The sequence below is a fragment of the Bombina bombina genome, chromosome 1 (assembly GCF_027579735.1).
Source record: "Bombina bombina isolate aBomBom1 chromosome 1, aBomBom1.pri, whole genome shotgun sequence".
Lineage (NCBI taxonomy): Eukaryota > Metazoa > Chordata > Amphibia > Anura > Bombinatoridae > Bombina > Bombina bombina.
In genome coordinates this window covers 324,401,598-324,424,133 of record NC_069499.1, presented here as the reverse complement: position 1 = coordinate 324,424,133, position 22,536 = coordinate 324,401,598, and positions in this window count along the sequence as shown.

The following is a 22,536-nucleotide window of genomic DNA, read 5'->3' as shown; positions in this document are numbered from 1 at the left end:
GGGAGGGCAGATTAGGGGTTAATACTATTTATTATAGGGTTTTTGAGGCGGGAGTGAGGCGGATTAGGGGTTAATAACTTTATTATAGTAGCAGTGAGGTCTGGTCGGCAGATTAGGGGTTAATAATTGTAGGTAGGTGGCGGCGACATTGGGGGGGCAGATTAGGGGTTAATAATTATAATATAGGGGTCGGCTGTGTTAGGGGCAGCAGATTAGGGGTACATAGGGATAACGTAGGTTGCGGCGGTGTACGGAGCGGCAGATTAGGGGTTAAAAGTGTAATGCAGGTGTCAGCGATGTGGGGGGCAGCAGATTAGGGGTTAATAAGTGTAAGGTTAGGGGTGTTTAGACTCGGGGTTCATGTTAGGGTGTTAGGTGCAGACTTAGGAAGTGTTTCCCCATAGGAAACAATGGGGCTGCGTTAGGAGCTTAACGCTGCTTTTTTGCAGGTGTTAGGTTTTTTTTCAGCTCAAACTGCCCCATTGTTTCCTATGGGGGAATCGTGCACGAGCACGTTTTTGAAGCTGGCCGCGTCCATAAGCACAGCTGGTATTGAGAGTTGCAGTGGCGGTATATTATGCTCTACGCTCCCTTTTTGGAGCCTAACGCAGCCCTTCTGTGAACTCTAAATACCAGCGGTTTTTAAAAGGTGCGGGGGAAAAAATACACGCGTAGCTAACGCACCCCTTCTAATGCAAAACTCTAAACAAAAATCTAGCCGATAGTTAATATGAAATACCAGAAAGAACTAGGGTTCGATTTATAAAGCCTTCTCCTGCACTATACAAGAAAAATTCCAGCAAGAGTTCTGGACAGGATACTAACCGGAAAAGCACTCTACCCTCATACGTATGGGCTTAGTGTATATAGGTTTTAAAATATATCAACTTTATTAGTTTTATTTAAAAAAAGGTTACACACAATAAAAACAGTTGCAGCAAGTAAAAGTGGTTTTCAAACTAATCTAGTGAAAAGGGTGGATAGTTACAAATTCTTATCCTGAATTGATATCAAAGATAGTAACTCCCACCTAAAGAGGATTTGTGGTAAATCTTAATGGGAAAGGTATGTTTGTAATATGCTGTGGGCTAACATCCCTGCAAAAGGTGGCCAAACCTATTAGGGGCGTCTATTCAGTCGAAGTGTGTACTCATATATTGTATACCTCACTGAGTATTATATGGATACTAAAATAAATTGTACCCATATGTACTCTGTGATAGAGTATTGCCACAATAGTAGTATGGCTAGGTATTGATACCTTGTAAGTTGTGTGTAGTTTGCACTTATATATACAAATTACTTGTTAGTGTGCCCGTGGGTCACAATTAGAATATTGGTTGCTCCACAGATTAGAGGTATATCTTCGCCGTCATTTGTACAGCCCAATATCTAAAATGGAGTGTGTGTATATAAAAGCGACACCAGAACACTACTCAGCGCTAGGTATAGATATTAAGCCTCAAAGAATGAAAAATATTAATTATTAAAATACAACTATGTGCTGAAATACTGAATCATAAAAATTACACCTAAGTACTGAAATACTGAATCAGATTGTCTCATACGGCTATTGAGAAGCAACTTTCATAAGTTCTGCAAAATTTGCTTTCATAAGTTCTGCAAAATTAGTCTTCCTTGTAAAAAGTTCCAATAGCCAGACAATACCTTTTGTCTCACAAAATTGAGTGATTTTATTCTGCTTCTTTTTTTGATGGAATCGTTTTCAATCCTGTTAATAGCTTCCAAGCGGATCCTTTTTCCTTTTTGCTCCCTCTCTGCTGCTCCTTTAAATCCCCTCTTTCTCAAGGGATTGTGGGATCCAGGATCCAAAGTAGATAGACAGAAAAACAAAAGCGCAAAAGAGAGAGGATTAAAGTGCAATTATAACACAAATTAGCGCAAATAAGTGATAAATCTACTCACCAGATGTATGATAAAAAAATGCCTTTATTTATTCACAAGGATAAAACACTTTGTTTCCGTGCACAGCACTCACAGACCACAGGTGACTGGTAACTGGAAGTTTGAAATGGCAAGTGTAGACTTGCGGCAGGGTTTTCCGGACAGCCCGCCCTCAGTATTACAGTCCTGTTTTTTGGTGCTCCTGACGGATGTGAACCCCAACGCGTTTCCCCCGGTGTTCGCCGGGCTTTATCAGTGTGTATATAACTGAAATAACAGGAGTTACCGTGTATTCAAACGCTAAGTTACGGTGTAACCAACGACTCGCCACTAACTTTGTATCGGTTGCTATTGATTAATTATAAAGTTACAAATCGTATACTTTTGTTATAAGATTTTCAGCAACCTCCAAAGGAGTGTAATACTTAGTGGGAAGGCTTATACAGATTACTTGCTAGTGTGCCCATGGGTATTCATTGATCCACAGATTAGATTAGAGGTATATCTCCATAGTCATATGTACAGCCCAATATCTAAAATGGAGCGTATGCATATAAATGAAACCAGTGTAATACTTAGCGAGGAGGCTTATACAGATTACTTGTTAGTGTGCCCATGGGTCACAGTTAGAATATTCATTGCTCCACAGATTAGAGGTATATCTCCACCATCATTTGTACAGCCCAATTGTCAGGGTTTTTCCCCTGCTTTGTTTGCCATGTGCTGCTGGCAGCCATTTTACTCACCTCTCTTGCTGAGTCTGGTGCAGAGTGTGTGATGCTGCTCATTTCCTGCACGCCCTCTTATGGTCAGACTGGTGTACATCATCCGTGTGAGACAGGTTGCAGTCTCAGAATTGTGATGTCATCCCTTATTATTTCAAGGGCCTCTGTTCAGTATGCTTTGCCCTTGTGTTGTCTCAGACTTGTTTGTGAGATCCAGTTCCTGTGTATTTCCTGGCTGTCTGACGTCCCTCCTGGTTCCTGATCCCTGGCTTGTTCCTGACTCTGCTGTTCTCCTTGTTCCTGATTCCAGCTCGTCTGACTACTCGCTTTGGCTCCTGACTCAGCTCTTCTGACTATTCACTTTGGCTCCTGACTCGGCTCGTCTGACTTCCAGCTCTGGCTTTGACTCCTGGCTTGTTATTTGACTTGTGGACTTTTTTTTTGTGATTAATAAAGGTGTGATTATTTTTGCACTTCTCATCTCAATCTGATTCCTGGCGGAGCGTATGTATATAAATGAAACCACAGGAGTTACTGTGTATTCAAACGTTAAGTTACAGTGTAACCAACGACTCGCAACTAACTATGTATTGGTTGCTATTGATTAATTAAAAAGTTACATATCGTATACTTTTATTGTAAGATTTTCAGCAACCTACAAAGGAGTGTAATACTAGGTAAGGAGGCTTAACACTAAAGCTTGCCACCAGGCAGGTATGTGCAGGATATGTGATTTATTTATTACAGCAGTAGCCTACCTCAGCTGGTTTTAGAAATGCTCGAACAGCAAGACTCCTATAGAGAGGCCTCTCACCCGACTATGAATTGTATACACTTAGTATTGAACATACAAATAAATAAGGAAGGAATGTCTATATGCCCTAAGGTCACACTTAGATTGTGCAATGTTCCACAAGTTAAGGAATACAGAGGCCATTATAAATTGAGCTCAACGTTTAGCCTGCATATACGTAAATTAAACTTGTTTATATGGATTGTACTCACGGCACTGCCGTGTGTCTAAGCACTATACAGTACAGTTTACCCCAGGTTTGTCAAGTGTTGCCACTAAAAATACTTATTGTTAGTTGTTAAATATTATATCTTATGCTTGTAGTTTGTACTGTGGACAACCACCACAAGAGGTTAGTAAAAGAAATATGAGTAGCACAAAGCTTGCCCTAGGGCAGTAATAATTTGTGCTGAAATTACAGGTATGTGCTACATAAGTACCTTCAATTAACTAGTATCGGATAAGCCCGAACAACAGATCTCCTAAGCAGATACCACTTTCCCCATAGTTGATTAATACATAATAAATACCACTTAGACTAGTGCAAAATTAAAACTACAGGACACCCAACAATCCTGTCATTCCTCCCTTAACATGTTTCACCTACTGGCTTTGTGAAAAGTGGAGGTGCCGCCCAGAATGCAGCCTTTTATTTGCTTCCTATTAGACATCACGCCCATTTCTTATGATGTCATGAATGGCTAATCAAATATACATGAAAAAAAAAGGACCCTTATCCTAAAGTGAATAATGTATTTTACTAACTGATTTACTCCCTTATGTATAGAAAAAGACAGGCCCAAATAGTGTATTTGACCATACCGTTATCCACAGAAGGGATCATCATTACTACTAATATATACACAGTATTTTACTTCTCAAGTGGGCATCAGATTGTAATAATACTCTATCATACCAGTACTGTAATAGTTTATCTGTATAGGAAGAATTTATGACAGAGAGGTTTATATACATAACCTCAGACCCATGTCAAATTAAGTTACCAAATCTAGCAAGGAAAAGCAAAACTAATATTAAAAAGGTTTGTGTCTGGTGTTGAACTTTAAGTGTTGAACATTTGTGTTCTAATGTGAACAATTCACTATTGTGCAAAATAAAGCATACATTTTGTTGCATTCTTTTAAATAAAATTGATTAAAATGCAGTGTGGTGTGCTTACTGTTGTGAACTTAAAATGACAGTATATTAGTTAAATAAACTTACAAAGTGTGGTGTTTTAAATGCCTAAATTATATTATGATTTGGACAGTTGTGATTATACTGTCCATTACATTAATTTGTGTACTTTTCTAAGTAGTTTTTCATTATTGTGACGTGTGATGCCAGTGAAATCTAATAAAAATGATTTTTCCTTTTAATTTGTAACGATACACCCTTTTCACTACATTAGTTTGAAAACCACTTTTACTTGTTGCAACTGTTTTTATTGTGTGTAACCCTTTTTAAATAAAACTAATAAAGTTGATATATTTTAAAACCTATATACACTAAGCCCATACGTATGCGGGTAGAGTGCTTTTCCCGTTAGTATCCTGTCCAGCTGTCTTGCTGGAATTGTTCTTGTATATGTTTATCTCTGATACTCAGCACCTATACACAATTACATAGTATAACTATATATTAGATTATATTCCATACATTTAAATATAGTGTTCCCTCAAAGTAACAAGAGTGGTGCCATTACTCATCTCTCAAAGTTTGCCTTTGTATACCTGGTAACCCAGAATTCTCAATAGAGCACACTCTTTTTCAATTAAATCATGGCTAATCTATATGAAACCGACCAACTAAACAGACGACAAAAGAGGTTAGAAAACCTCAATGAGGTGTTTAACACACCATCCAGCCAGTTTGTGGATTTTCGATTAAGAGAATAAGTACATACTTTACCTTCCTACGTCAGGGATACCATGGAGTTACTTCAGTTCCTTGAAAATATTACAGCTAATATCTCGACCTTCTTGGTAACCACAGATGTGGAAGCATTATATACTAGCATTGGTCATGATCTTGGAATTAAAGCCGTTGAACATTTTTTATCCACATTTTCAGAAGAAGGCTTTCTTCATGACAGATTTATTCTTAAACTTCTGGATTTTGTGCTCAAGCACAACTTCTTTGTGTTTGATAAACAATTCTACCTTCAGATCAGGGGTACGCAATGGGTACAGCATGCACCCCCACATATGCGAATTTGTTCCTGGGCTGGTGGGAACAACATGTATTATTTATAGATGAAAAATCCAAATATACTGACTACATTCCCATCTGGCTCAGGTATATAGATGACATTTTCTTTATGTGGGAGGGACCCCAAACCATACTGGAAGAATTATTGAACAATCTGAACATTAAACTCACATGGCAGATCGACAGTAATGAGGTTACATTTTTGGATTTGAAAATAATCAAACAACCCAATGAGGAGATTCATACAGACCTATAGAGGAAAGATACAGCTACGAATATGATTCTGCACCACTCAAGTGCTCACTCACCTCACACAGTGAAGGCACTCCCCACCAGAGAGTCTCTAAGAATCAGGAGGAACAGTACCAATCTGGAAACATTCAAAATTAGAGTGAAAGAACTGGAAGTCAGAATGTTATCCAGAGGCTATAGCAAGTGGTCCTTAAAAATAGCCTGAAGTAGGGTATTACATACTAATAGGAAAGACTTCCTTACCCCCAAAGCTAAAGCAAGAGATGACAAGACTAGACTGATAATGTCTTATAATGCTCAATCTGACACAGTGGTAAAGATTATGAATAAACATCTGGATATCCTCAAGGCAAACCCAATACTAGCAGAGATACTAAGTACAGAGAACATCCAAGTGGGATATAGAAGGACCAAGAATTAGAAGGAGATGGTGAGTCAAAGTCATTTTGACAGTAAGAAAGGCAAGGGTAAATTGACATCAGGCAATTGTATCTGTCACTCCTGTTTCATGTGTCAAAATGTGGAAAAAATAAAATCCATTACTGACAGATTTGGAAAAACTTATCACATCCAATATTACATAGACTGTAACATGGAAGAAGTCATCTATGGCATTACTTGCAAATGCAATTTGATCTATGTAGGGATGACCTCAAGAAAGTTCAAAGTTAGAATATTGGAACATTTGAAAAATGTCAAATCCTCCAAAAAAGATCTTGAAAATGGCAAAAAATTGACAAGTGTGGCAAACCACTTTTTACATGTTCTTGAATGCAAAAAGTCAGATCTGAAATGCTTTGGGATACAAAAAATCTCACTAGGGCCTAGATTTAGAGTTCGGCGGTAAAAGGGCTGTTAACGCTCCGCGGGTTTTTTTCTGGCCGCACCATAAATTTAACTCTGGTATCGAGAGTTCAAACAAATGCTGCGTTAGGCTCCAAAAAAGGAGCGTAGAGCATTTTTACCGCAAATGCAACTCTCGATACCAGAGTTGCTTACGGACGCGGCCGGCATCAAAAACGTGCTCGTGCACGATTCTCCCATAGGAAACAATGGGGCTGTTTGAGCTGAAAAAAAACCTAACACCTGCAAAAAAGCAGCGTTCAGCTCCTAACGCAGCCCCATTGTTTCCTATGGGGAAACACCTCCTAAGTCTGCACCTAACACCCTAACATGTACCCCGAGTCTAAACACCCCTAACCTTACACTTATTAACCCCTAATCTGCCGCCCCCGCTATCGCTGACCCCTGCATTACACTTTTAACCCCTAATCTGCCGCTCCGTAAACCGCCGCCACCTACGTTATCCCTATGTACCCCTAATCTGCTGCCCTAACATCGCCGACCCCTATGTTATATTTATTAACCCCTAATCTGCCCCCCACAACGTCGCCGACACCTACCTACACTTATTAACCCCTAATCTGCCGAGCGGACCTGAGCGCTACTATAATAAAGTTATTAACCCCTAATCCGCCTCACTAACCCTATCATAAATAGTATTAACCCCTAATCTGCCCTCCCTAACATCGCCGACACCTACCTTCAATTATTAACCCCTAATCTGCCGACCGGAGCTCACCGCTATTCTAATAAATGTATTAACCCCTAAAGCTAAGTCTAACCCTAACACTAACACCCCCCTAAGTTAAATATAATTTTTATCTAACGAAATAAATTAACTCTTATTAAATAAATAATTCCTATTTAAAGCTAAATACTTACCTGTAAAATAAATCCTAATATAGCTACAATATAAATTATAATTATATTATAGCTATTTTAGGATTAATATTTATTTTACAGGCAACTTTGTAATTATTTTAACCAGGTACAATAGCTATTAAATAGTTAAGAACTATTTAATAGTTACCTAGTTAAAATAATTACAAATTTACCTGTAAAATAAATCCTAACCTAAGATATAATTAAACCTAACACTACCCTATCAATAAAATAATTAAATAAACTACCTACAATTACCTACAATTAACCTAACACTACACTATCAATAAATTAATTAAACACAATTGCTACAAATAAATAACATTAAATAAACTATCTAAAGTACAAAAAATAAAAAAGAACTAAGTTACAGAAAATAATAAAATATTTACAAACATAAGAAAAATATTACAACAATTTTAAACTAATTACACCTACTCTAAGCCCCCTAATAAAATAACAAAGCCCCCCAAAATAAAAAATTCCCTACCCTATTCTAAAATACAAATATTACAAGCTCTTTTACCTTACCAGCCCTGAACAGGGCCCTTTGCGGGGCATGCCCCAAGAATTTCAGCTCTTTTGCCTGTAAAAAAAAACATACTATACCCCCCCCCCAACATTACAACCCACCACCCACATACCCCTAATCTAACCCAAACCCCCCTTAAATAAACCTAACACTACCCCCCTGATGATCTTCCTACCTTGTCTTCACCATGCCAGGTTCACCGATCCGTCCTGGCTCCAAGATCTTCATCCAACCCAAGCGGGGGCTAGACATCCACTGAAGAAGTCCAGAAGAGGGTCCAAAGTCTTCCTCCTATCCGGCAAGAAGAGGACATCCGGACCGGCAAACATCTTCTCCAAGCGGCATCTTCTATCTTCTTCCATCCGATGACGACCGGCTCCATCTTGAAGACCTCCAGCGCGGATCCATCCTCTTCTTCCGACGACTAGACGACGAATGACGGTTCCTTTAAGGGACGTCATCCAAGATGGCGTCCCTCGAATTCCGATTGGCTGATAGGATTCTATCAGCCAATCGGAATTAAGGTAGGAATTTTCTGATTGGCTGATGGAATCAGCCAATCAGAATATAGTTCAATCCGATTGGCTGATCCAATCAGCCAATCAGATTGAGCTCGCATTCTATTGGCTGTTCCGATCAGCCAATAGAATGCGAGCTCAATCTGATTGGCTGATTGGATCAGCCAATCGGATTGAACTATATTCTGATTGGCTGATTCCATCAGCCAATCAGAAAATTCCTACCTTAATTCCGATTGGCTGATAGAATCCTATCAGCCAATCGGAATTCGAGGGACGCCATCTTGGATGACGTCCCTTAAAGGAACCGTCATTCGTCGTCTAGTCGTCGGAAGAAGAGGATGGATCCGCGCTGGAGGTCTTCAAGATGGAGCCGGTCGTCATCGGATGGAAGAAGATAGAAGATGCCGCTTGGAGAAGATGTTTGCCGGTCCGGATGTCCTCTTCTTGCCGGATAGGAGGAAGACTTTGGACCCTCTTCTGGACTTCTTCAGTGGATGTCTAGCCCCCGCTTGGGTTGGATGAAGATCTTGGAGCCAGGACGGATCGGTGAACCTGGCATGGTGAAGACAAGGTAGGAAGATCATCAGGGGGGTAGTGTTAGGTTTATTTAAGGGGGGTTTGGGTTAGATTAGGGGTATGTGGGTGGTGGGTTGTAATGTTGGGGGGGGGGTATAGTATGTTTTTTTTTACAGGCAAAAGAGCTGAAATTCTTGGGGCATGCCCCGCAAAGGGCCCTGTTCAGGGCTGGTAAGGTAAAAGAGCTTGTAATATTTGTATTTTAGAATAGGGTAGGGAATTTTTTATTTTGGGGGGCTTTGTTATTTTATTAGGGGGCTTAGAGTAGGTGTAATTAGTTTAAAATTGTTGTAATATTTTTCTTATGTTTGTAAATATTTTATTATTTTCTGTAACTTAGTTCTTTTTTATTTTTTGTACTTTAGATAGTTTATTTAATGTTATTTATTTGTAGCAATTGTGTTTAATTAATTTATTGATAGTGTAGTGTTAGGTTAATTGTAGGTAATTGTAGGTAGTTTATTTAATTATTTTATTGATAGGGTAGTGTTAGGTTTAATTATATCTTAGGTTAGGATTTATTTTACAGGTAAATTTGTAATTATTTTAACTAGGTAACTATTAAATAGTTCTTAACTATTTAATAGCTATTGTACCTGGTTAAAATAATTACAAAGTTGCCTGTAAAATAAATATTAATCCTAAAATAGCTATAATATAATTATAATTTATATTGTAGCTATATTAGGATGTATTTTACAGGTAAGTATTTAGCTTTAAATAGGAATTATTTATTTAATAAGAGTTAATTTATTTCGTTAGATAAAAATTATATTTAACTTAGGGGGGTGTTAGTGTTAGGGTTAGACTTAGCTTTAGGGGTTAATACATTTATTAGAATAGCGGTGAGCTCCGGTCGGCAGATTAGGGGTTAATAATTGAAGGTAGGTGTCGGCGATGTTAGGGAGGGCAGATTAGGGGTTAATACTATTTATGATAGGGTTAGTGAGGCGGATTAGGGGTTAATAACTTTATTATAGTAGCGCTCAGGTCCGCTCGGCAGATTAGGGGTTAATAAGTGTAGGTAGGTGTCGGCGACGTTGTGGGGGGCAGATTAGGGGTTAATAAATATAACATAGGGGTCGGCGATGTTAGGGGTAGCAGATTAGGGGTACATAGGGATAACGTAGGTGGCGGCGATTTGCGGTCGGAAGATTAGGGGTTAATTATTTTAAGTAGCTTGCGGCGACGTTGTGGGGGGCAAGTTAGGGGTTAATAGATATAATACAGGGGTCGGCGGTGTTAGGGGCAGCAGATTAGGGGTACATAAGTATAACGTAGGTGGCGGTCGGCAGATTAGGGGTTAAAAATTTTAATCGAGTGGCGGCGATGTGGGGGGACCTCGGTTTAGGGGTACATAGGTAGTTTATGGGTGTTAGTGTACTTTAGGGTACAGTAGTTAAGAGCTTTATAAACCGGCGTTAGCCAGAAAGCTCTTAACTCCTGCTATTTTCAGGCGGCTGGAATCTTGTCGTTAGAGCTCTAACGCTCACTGCAGAAACGACTCTAAATACCAGCGTTAGAAAGATCCCATTGAAAAGATAGGCTACGCAAATGGCGTAGGGGGATCTGCGGTATGGAAAAGTCGCGGCTGAAAAGTGAGCGTTAGACCCTTTAATCACTGACTCCAAATACCAGCGGGCGCCCAAAACCAGCGTTAGGAGCCTCTAACGCTGGTTTTGACGGCTACCGCCGAACTCTAAATCTAGGCCTAGGTGTTCGAAGTGGAGATATGGAACGTACCCTTTTAAAAGTAGAAACACGCTGGATTTACCTCTTAAATACAGTACAACTAAATGGTTTAAATGAATACAATAATTATTTTACTTTTTTACATTAAGAAGTTCCCTTTAACATACCGGGGACCCATGTACAGTATATTAATATTATGGAAAAGAGTGTCATTAGCCCACTAGACACTCTATTGAATTAAAATGAAAAACCATTTGTATTAGATTTCACTGGCATCACACGTCACAATAATGAAAAACTACTTAGAAAAGTAGGAGAATTAATGTAATTGACAGTATAATCACAACTGTCCAAATCACACTTAAAGTTCAACACTTAGCACTGAAATAATGTCACCAGATACAAACCTTTTTAATATTAGTTTTTTTTTCCTTGCTAGATTTGGTAACTTAATTTGACATGGGTCTGAGGTTATGTATATAAACCTCTCTGTTATAAATTCTTCCTATACAGATAAACCATTACAGTACTGGTATGATAGAGTATTATTACAATCTGATGCCCACTTGAGAAGTAAAATACTGTGTATTAGTAATGATGATCCCTTTTGTGGATAACGGTATGGTCAAATATATTATTTGGTCCTGCCTTTGTCAATACATAAGGGAGTAAATCAGTTAGTAAAATACATTATTCATTTTAAGATAAAGGTCCTTTTTTTCCATGTATATTTGATTAGCCATTCATGACATCATAAGAAATGGGAATGATGTCTAATAGGAAGCAAATAAAAGGCTCCATTCTGGGCGGTGCCTCCACTTTTGACAAAGCCAGTAGGTGAAACATGTTAAGGGAGGAATGAAAGGATTGTTGGGTGTCCTGTAGTTTTAATTTTGCACTAGTCTAAGTGGTATTTCTTATGTATTAATCAACTATGGGGAAAGTGGTATCTCCTTAGGAGATCTGTTGTTCAGGCTTATCCGATACTAGTTAATTTAAGGTACTTATGTAGCACATACCTGTAATTTCAGCACAAATTATTACTGCCATAGGGCAAGCTTTGTGCTACTCATATTTCTTTTACTAACCTCTTGTGGTGGTTGCCCACAGTACAAACTACAAGCATATGATATGATATTTAACAACTAACAATAACTATTTTTAGTGGCAACACTTGACAAACCTGTGGTAAACACGGCAGTACCGTGAGTACAATCCATATAAACAAGTTTCATTTACGTATATACAGGTTAAACATTGAGCTCAATTTATAGTGGCCTCTGTATTTCTTAACTTGTGGAACACTGCACAATCTAAGTGTGACCTTAGGACATATAGACATTCCTTATTTATTTGTACGTGCAATACTAAGCATATACAATTCATAGTGGGGTGAGAGGCCTCTCTATAGGAGTCTTGCTGTTCGGGCGTTTCTAAAACCAGCTGATTTAGGCTACTGCTGTAATAAATAAACTGCATATCCTGCACATACCTGCCTGGTGGCGAGCGTTAGTGTTAAGCCTCCTCGCCTAGTATTACACTCCTTTGTAGGTTGCTGAAAATCTTACAATAAAAGTATACGATATGTAACTTTTTAATTAATCAGTAGCAACCGATACATAGTTAGTTGCAAGTCGGTTACACTGTAACTTAACGTTTGAATACACTGTAACTCGTGTGGTTTCATTTATATACATATGCTCCATTTTAGATATTGGGTTGTACATATGATGGTGGAGATATACCTCTAATCTGTTGAGCAATGAATATTCTAACTGTGACCCATGGGCACACTAACAAGTAATCTGTATAATCCTCCTCGCTAAGTATTACACTGGTTTCATTTATATACATACGCTCCATTTTAGATATTGGGCTGTAAAAATGACGGCGGAGATATTCCTCTAATCTAATCTGTGGAGCAAACAATATTCTAATTGTGACCCACGGGCACACTAATAAGTAATTTGTATATATAAGTGCAAACTACATGTTACTTACAAGGTATCAATACCTAGCCTTACTTCTACTGTTGCAATACTCTATCACAGAGTACATATGGGTACAATTTATTTTAGTATCCATATAATACTCAGTGAGGTATACAATGTATGAGTACACACTTCGACTGAATAGTGGCCCCTAATAGGTTTGGCTCCATTTTGCAGGGATGTTAGCCCACAGCAGATTACAAACATACCTTTACCATTAAGATTTACCACAAATCCTCTTTAGGTGGGAGTTACTATACATGATATCAATTCAGGATAAGAATTTGTAACTATCCACCCTTTTCACTACATTAGTTTGAAAACCACTTTTACTTGCTGCAACAGTTTTTATTGTGTGTAACCCTTTTTAAATAAAACTAATAAAGTTGATATATTTTAAAACCTATATACACTAAGCCCATACATATGAGGGTAGAGTGCTTTTCCGGTTAGTATCCTGTCCAGCACTCTTGCTGGAATTGTTCTTGTATTTGTTTCTCTCTGATACTCAGCACCTATACACAATTACATAGTATAGCTATATATTAGATTATATTCCATACATTTAAATATAGTGTTCCCTCAAAGTAACAAGAGTGGTCCCATTGCTCATCTTTCAAATTTCTCCTGCACTATGACTACAGGTTCTCACAAGATCAGACCACTGCTTCCTACACTCTTCTCCACCTCTTCTCCACCTCTTAGCACCTGCCCGTGTGTGATTGGCTGTGCGCGGGCAGGTGGCAGCATTGCATGCGAGGGCAAAATAGTGCTGTTGGGCAATGTAAATTCCTAATCCTAATCTTTTGCCACCTCTAAATTGGCAAAATTCAATCTCCGACTGTGGAGACTGACAGCTCCTGCCCGCTTTTGGCTGTGCGCGTGCCGGGGAGGGGATTGCACGCGAGTACAAAACAGCGCTCATGTGCAATGCTGAATTCCACCAGGGGAATTCAGCCCACTAGAGGCGAGCTACAGCGGACAGGGGTGCATATGTGCGCCCCTGTCTTCCTTAGCTTGATAAATCGCCCTCTAAGAGTCCAGTATTTTATATAGATTTTACTGGGCAGCCTGTTGAAATACCGGACTTTCTTTCATCTACCTAGTTTGTAAGATTTTTTTTTTCTATTAGACTTAGTTCTTCATATTTAATGTATCTGTTTGATAATCAACGATGCATAGTCAACATGCAATTTAAAAAATTGGCTATCTAAAAATATTGTTGTACGTGATCAGAATATGGTCTGTTTATTTTATTTTGTTAAATAAAATATCACTTTGGTCTAAATCTATTTCTTGTGTTTTAAGACAGAAGTTAAGCATCAAAGATTTGCTTTAAACACTACTGTGATAGAAGCAATATCTGCAGAATTTATTATTACTTAAGCAACTTTCTAATTTACTCCTATTATCAAATGTTCTTCATTCTCTTGGTATTTTTATTTGAAAAGCAAAAATGTAAGTTTAGATGCCGGCCTATTTTTTTCTGAACAACCTGGGTTGTTCTTGCTGATTGGTGGATACATTCATCCACCAATAAACAAGTGCTGTCCAGGGTCCTGGACTTTCTTTTTCAAATAAAGATAGCAAGAGAACAAAGAAAAATTGATAATAGGAGTAAATTAGAAAGTTGCTTAAAATTGCATGCTCTATCTGAATCACAAAAGAAAAAAAATTTTGGGTTCAGTATCCCTTTAAATATTTATGGGTTAGATTACAAGTGGAGCGCTAAATTATCACGCAGCAAGATAATTAACCAGCCATTACAAGTGGTTGGTTATTGCTACCGCAAACTCGCTGTAGCAATTAGCGCTTATAAAATTAACCAGATATTGGATCTCTGGTTAATTTTATAAATCTACCCCAAATGACCCCAAAATACTGAAGAAGTTTACGTGGTCACAATATTATTTTGCATGCTTTAGGGTACGCTTGCACACAGACTTTTTACTTTCATCTTGTAAAACGAGCACATCCCGACACATTCAAAATGCCTATCTCTAGTGGGGTTAATGTGTGAGCGGGAGCGCTAATTTGCGTCCCATTTGTAATCTAAAAAAATAAATTACATTCTCTAATTTGACTTTAACACTGAAATGCTCTGTGTTTAACCCCCGCAAAGGAGGGCACAAAACATGATAAGCCCTGTTACATCATCAGGAGCAGCATTTGCACAAGAAACTAAAGCATGATGGTCATTTAATATGAATCTATCAGGAACTGCATTACTATATATATCTGGGTCCCTGGACTGTAATGCTCATTAGCTTATAGGGACAACCCAGAAAAAAGGTGGTTTTATTCAGCACAGAACAACTGTTTTTAAATAGAACAGCATTCTAATACATTTTGAAGCATTCTCTTTTAGTATCATGTCCCTTTAAATGATTCACATTTATTGCAAAATAAACAAAACCACATTACAATTTCATGAAAAATATGTTGTGTTTGAGATCATTATTTTCAGAAGATACTTTAGGAATGTTTTATTATATAAAACACAGAGGCTAGATTTTATGTTGAAATGTTTGCCCATCAAATGCAATATTGTTTGGCTCTCAGTAGGACACTGGAGTTCCTGCTGTTTCTGTGGATTACATTTTTGTATAGCTAAGATAACTAACTGTGGTAAAATAGCTTTTAGATGATGGGCTACTATAGAAGCAAACTACTGCTTAATGCAGTATGCAGTCAGCATCATCAATTCAATTGGGAATCACAAATACTATTGGGATATTACTCCTCAAGTGCAAGAAAAGGTAAAATACCATGCCAAAAATACTGCTGGGTTGAATTTGATGTACTTCGTTATATTGTGCTTCACTTCATTGCACTTCACAGATATTGCTCTCTTTACAAATTGAAGGTTTGCGTCAATCCTGTGTTAAGTAAGTCTATCTGCGCCATTTTTCCAACATGCATACTCATATAAACACATAAATACACATGAATACACATACTGTATATACACACCTGAATATACACATCACCAGCAAAAAAGATTTTATGCACTGGGAAACAATAAAAATTAGTGTGACTTTTTATTGCTATGTTCACTTTATTGCAGAGTTCTGGAACCGAACCCGCAATATATCAGAGGTACACCTGTGTAGAATATATCCAGAAACCTAGTAAATTCTCAGAATGATAAACTTAATCACATGTGCAGCGTTACGTAGGGGTAATTTATGCTATGGTGATGATTCCTAGACATGTTATAAATATTAAGAAATTGCTGTTTCAGGGTCAGGTGTGGTCTGTTCCCTCACTATATCATTAACAATTAAGCAGTTTAAATATCTCAACATGTTTCACAGCATGTAGTGTAGTATTGTGCCATGGGCATGCATGGCTTCAAGTGGAACTGGGTCACTAGTGTTTATTTATAATGTGACTGCTGACAGAAGCAGTAGGATGAATTCTGAAGTGTATACGGCTATACTATGTGCTCAGATTCAGCCAAATACTGCAGTGCAGGTGGACAATGACCCCAAACATAGCGTGAAAGCAACCAAGGAGCTTTTCAAGGCAAAGAAGTGTAATATTTTGGAATGAAGGAGTCAGTCACATGACCTTAACCCAATTGAACATGCATTTAATTTGCTAAAGATAAAACTGAAGGCAGAAAGACCCAAAAACAAGCAGCAAGTTAGGACAGCTGCAGTAAAGTCGTGGCAAAGCATAACTAGGCAGGAAACCCAGAACTTGGTGATTTCTATTGGTTCCAGACTTCAGGCAGTCACTCACTGCAAAGGATTTTCAACAAAGTATTAGGAATGATGAATTTATTTATGATTATGTTAGTTAATACAATTACTTTTGAGCACCTTCAAATAAGGGGGGGAGGCTATATATGAAAATTACTGTAATTTTATTTCATAATTGGTAATTGTTTGCTGGGGCAAATGCAAACTAAGATCACAATAGTTCAGAAAAGGGAAGGAAACACAAAAATGCTGTATAATAAGTACAGTGTTTATTATTAACTGATTTCATTAACATAAATTAGTAATCAGCTTATATAGCAAGGTAGTAATTAAACTATAAATGCATTACTTATTTTCGGGTTTCGAATAAAGCATTTATATCAGAAATCAAGGGTGGACAGGAACATCACATCTACATGCAGCACCAACACTCAGAGGAAACCACACCACAGATTTCACAGGTGCTAATGTCCGAGACCTCTGCATGATGAATTGTATCATACTGTATACACTACTGTTAAAAGAAGTTTAAGAGGTATTTAATAATTATCATATTTATTCTAATCAGTTATTTGCATTTGGCATAGAGCTCAGCAATTTGTCACATTACTGAAACCAGAGGGCATAGTATTGTTCTAAAATATGGATATTTGCTCCCTTTAACTGACTGATAGTTAGATAATCATTTATAAACAGAGTAATAGAATTACTTTTTACTTTTTATAGTCCTCTATAAACGACAGTTTTCCTTCTGATAAAAATGAGGCTGAGAAGAGCTTGATAAAGCTTCTAATACAAGAATAACACAACCTTTGTAATCACAAGGGAAGACAATCAACCAAGCCTGTGGACCCTTTGACCTGTGCTTTCTCCATCTGTACAGTTTTTTATAACTGTAAAGCAGGTCTGGGAGCTGTTCCGTAAGTGAACCGTTGGTCTGAAGAACTTAAGAGCTATTCTGTGCTATTTGTTCTGAGTATTTCTTTGTCCCACATTTCATATTGTTTCAATAAAATATTCTTTGCTTCTCAGTTTTCCTTCTGCATTTATTGTATTTCCCCTATTGCCTTTTAAATAAATTTTGTTTCCTTTTAATTTCTGTGGACAAATTTACCATATATTAATATTACTAGTTTTTTTTTAGGCTGCGTTAGAATATTAGAATTGCTTTAGAAACCCAAAATTTTCTTTTATTATTCAGATAGAGCATACAGTTTCAAACTACTTTTATCTTCTAATTTCTTCATTGGGGCCGATTTAACAAGAGCCAAATGGCTACTGATCCCCCTGTTTCCGTGCAAGCCTTCAGGCTCGCTGGAAACAGCACTTAAGAAGCAGCGGTCTTAAATGGACACTGTACCCAATTTTTTTCTTTTTTGATTCAGATAGAGCATACAATTTTAAGCAACTTTCTAATTTGCTTCTATTATCAATTTTTCTTCGTTCTCTTGATATCTTTATTTGAAAAAGAAGGCATCTAAGCTGAGGAGCCAGCAAATTTGTGGTTCAGAACCATGGACAGCAATTGTTTATTGGTGCTGCCAAATCAGCAAGGACAAACCAGGTTGTACACCAAAAATGGGCCGGCATCTAAACTTAAATTCTTGCTTTTCAAATAAACATATCAAGAGAATGAAGAAAATTTGATAATAGGAGTACATTATAAAGTTGCTTCAAATTGCATGCTCTATCTGAATCACAAAAGAAAAAATTTGGGTACAGTGTCCCTTTAAGACCGCTGCTCCTTAAAGGGTCAGTCAACACCAGAATTTTTGTTGTTTAAAAAGAAAGATAATCCCTTTATTACACATTCCCCAGTTTTGCATAACCAACACTGTTATAGAAATATTCTTTTTACCTCTGTGATTACCTTGTATCTAAGCCTCTGCAAACTCCCCCCCTTGTTTCAGTTGTTTTGACAGACTTGCATTTTAGCCAATCAGTGCTCTCCAGGGTAACTTCACATGCATGAGCTCAATGTTATCCATATGAAACACATTAACTAATGCCCTCTAGTGGTCAAAATGCATTCAGATTAGAGGCAGTCTTCAAGGTCTAAGAAATTTGCATATGAACCTCCTAGGTTTAGCTTTCAACTAAGAATACCAAGAGAACAAAGCAAAATTGGTGATAAAAGTAAACTGGAAAGTTGTTTAAAATTACATTCCCTATTTAAATTATGAAAGTTTTTTTGGGACCTGACTGTCCCTTTAACTAGTCCGCCGCCTCTGAGACAGCAATCAACCCGATCTTATACTATCAGGTTGATTGACACTTCCTGCTATCGGCCGATTGGCCACGAATCTGCAGAGGGTGGCATTGCACAAGCTGTTCACCAGAACTGCTTGTCCAATGTTAAATGCCAACACGTATGCTGTCGGCTACAGCGAATCATGTCCGCCCACCATTTGATAATTCAGCCCCATTATCTTGGTATCCTTTGTTGAAAAGCATACCTGGGTAGGTTCAGGAGCAGCATGTACTACTGGGAGCTAGTTGCAGATTTGTGGCTGCACAAATATGCCTCCTGTCATTGAGCTGTTAATTGGTGGTGGCACAAATATGCCTATTGTCATTGGCTTACCCGTTGTGTTTAACTAGCTTACAGTACTGCACTGCTGCTCCTTCAATGAAGAATAACAAAAAAAAGCAAATATAATAGAAGACAATTTGAAAGTTATTTAAAATAATTTGCTCTATTACTATCAAGAAATAAAAAAACTGTGTGTTTCATGTACCCTTAACAACAGCAATCTACCTTGCAGGCCCTGCCAAAAGGCATGAAGTAATAGCGTGGCCTCACCACAGCCAGTGATACCTGTGCTTTTGTAGGGCTCAGAACCCCTAAGGGCAAGCAACGTACAGGGTAGTCTGTGTTGTTTAGGTAGCACTTCATCTAAAAGATCCTAAAAGGCAGGGTTGAATGCTTTGAATGTGTTTGTACAATAGATTATTCCGATATAAACTAGTGATTCAATGGTAAATGTTGTTGAAAAGAATTACATGTGAAACGTTGCAAACTTTTTTTTTTTTTATTTATTGGCAGCTGCCAAATTTATAATCCCTTGAAAGTCATGCTCTTCTAATGAATTAAAATAAACCACATTTTATTCCGTTGCCATTGTATATATTTTAGAAATCTTGATATCCATATGTCTAAGTCTTTGGTATGTCATGGGTACATGCATGCATGTTTGTTTATTTTTTTTTTTTCATATGTAGAAGACAAGAATGCTAGTTCATAGCCATCTTTTAATGTTAAAGGGCCATAATACCCAAATGTTTAAACACTTGAAAGTGATGCAGCATAGCTGTAAAAAGCTGACTAGAAAAAATCTGAACATCTCTATGTAAAAAAGAAAGATATTTTACCTCAAAAGTTCCTCAGTAGCCACCTCCCATTGTAAAGGATTTCTAAGCAGCATTTTAGTGTGTCTGTCCTGGGACAGCTGAAAGGATGAGCCTCGTGAACTCTCATATTATTTCACCAATCAGGTAAAGGAAGCTTACTATGAAATCTCATGAGAGTTAAGTCAAATCTCATGAGATCACAGTAAGAGTTCATGACCTCAGCACTGCTGATGCTGATTGGCTGCTGTTCATTTCTTCATTTTTTTTTATTTTTACCTGCAGCTGGGAGCAGCTAAGTATAACTTTTTACACAGAACTTACTCTGCTGAGCTAAGGAGATTGTGAGGTAAAATATCTTCATTTTTTATATAGAGATGCTCAGGTGATATTTTCCTGTCAGCTTTTTACAGTTATACTGCATCAGTTTCAAGTGATTTAGCATATGAGTATTATGTCCCTTTAAAGAAAGATACTTGCTGAAATATTCCACTGAATAGTACCTTGCAATGTAAGCCCACATCTGAAACACCTACATACAGAATCATAGAACATTCTGTCCCCAATGATAAATATAGCAGTGTCAAGAAATGTTATTGAATTAAAATTAGGAAGATAAGAGGGCTAATTTGTCATTATTGATAGTTAAGTTCTCAACAGAAAGTTCTGCAAGATATTTTACTAGTTATAAATAAACTAAAATAAATGTATATACCTACATATCAAAGTCACAAAGCTTAGCAAGAGGTAAAATATTCCTATAATTATTTGGTACTTATGCTATGTTATTTCTTTCTTTTTAGTGTTATTTAACTATATTCAAATTACTAATTACAGCTAACTCCAGTAAATATATCCAGTTCTGTGTTATTTCTCACAATAATGTTATATGCACTTACTATGTAATATAAAATGTAGTTTAGAATAGTTTAGAATATTGTGTGATAATTATAGATATCCATACTAAGGAAAATGTTTAAAGGATCATAAAAATACATTAGAACTGCATAATCAACAAATCCATGATAAAAAGACAATGCAGTAACAGTTTGAATTTTAAAAAGTAATAGATTTTGTTCTGAGAAATTACAAAGTTACTTAAATTTTCACTCCCCCCTGTACCATGTGACAGCCATCAGTCAAACATAAAATGCATATACATATATAAGCCTCCATGTATTAACTGGTGTGCGGACAAGCTTCTCAACTTGAGATATATTCTGCATGCCTTCTCTGTATACGGGCAGTGCATCCTGTTTGTCCGCTGACCGTATGTATCGTTACACACTTAGATAAGTGTGTAATGCTTTCCCCTACTCTCGCACAACTGGTCTGTCAATCACCCTGAGCAAGCTAGTCCCAGTGATTTCTCTTTGCCACCTCAGAGGTTGCAGAGAGTGTAAGAATCATTAGACTGCTGCGTCTTACATTGCAGGAAACAGGCTCGCATGGACTCCAAAACCGCTTATGCTGCTAAGTACATGGTGCTCATACTCTGAACTCTAGCGCACGCTTTGCATGCACATTTGTATGACGGAAGTGAACTGAAAAGTGTTTAGTTTTTTTTTAAATTACATGTTTTGTTTGAATCATGAAAGTTTAATTTTGACTTCAGTGTTCCTTTAAGAAAACTTTCTCTTATATTTATTTCTAATATGTGAGATACGGTTTACTGTAAAAGACAACACAAAGAAACACTTTGCTAATGGCAAAGATATTAGAAAGTTAAAACTCTTAACAGTAAAATTGCATTAACCATGTTAAGTAAGATTGACATCCTTGTGTGGTTTTAAATGTGATGGTCACCAAAATGTGGTTTTAAATGTGATGTATTTTTAATTAATCTAACTAAATATAGCTTTACTAGTCCTAAAGCCTGTTCACACAGGCCATTTTTTGCAGTACAGCAGTCCCACCCCTTGCTCACTCTCTCTCCCCCTCTCTTTTGTGCTCTCTCCCACTCTCTTTTGCTCTGTCTCTCCCTCTCCCTCTCTTTTGCTCTCTCTCTCGCTCTACCTCTCTTTTGCTCTCTCTCTCCCCCTTCTCTTTTGCTCTCTCTCTCCACCCTCTCTTTTGCTCTCTCTCTCCCCCCTCTCTTTTGCTCTCTCTCCCCCTCTCTTTTGCGCTCTCTCTCTCCCCCCTCTCTTTTGCGTTCTCTCTCTCTTTTGCCCTCTCTCTCCCCCCCTCTATTGCGTGCTCTCTCCCCCTCTCTTTTTAGCTCTCTTTCTCCCCCTCTCTTTTGCGCTCTCTCACCCCCTTTCTTTTGCGCTCTCTTCCCCTCTCTTGTTAGGTAAGGCCAGGTGTGGTTGTCCTGGTGCTGTCTCTACTGTACATGACAGCTTCGGACAAACACACTTGGCCTTTTATATAATAGGATGATTAAACCACTAAACCATCGCAATTAAGTAATTACAACTATAGAAAAACACTGAAAGGTTCAGCCATCATTTCCAATGAGTTAATTAGTAATCAAATTATATATGCCGGCATAAGTTGAATATATATACAGGTATATATACACATATATTTACAACACATCAGCCCAATGTATACAGGAC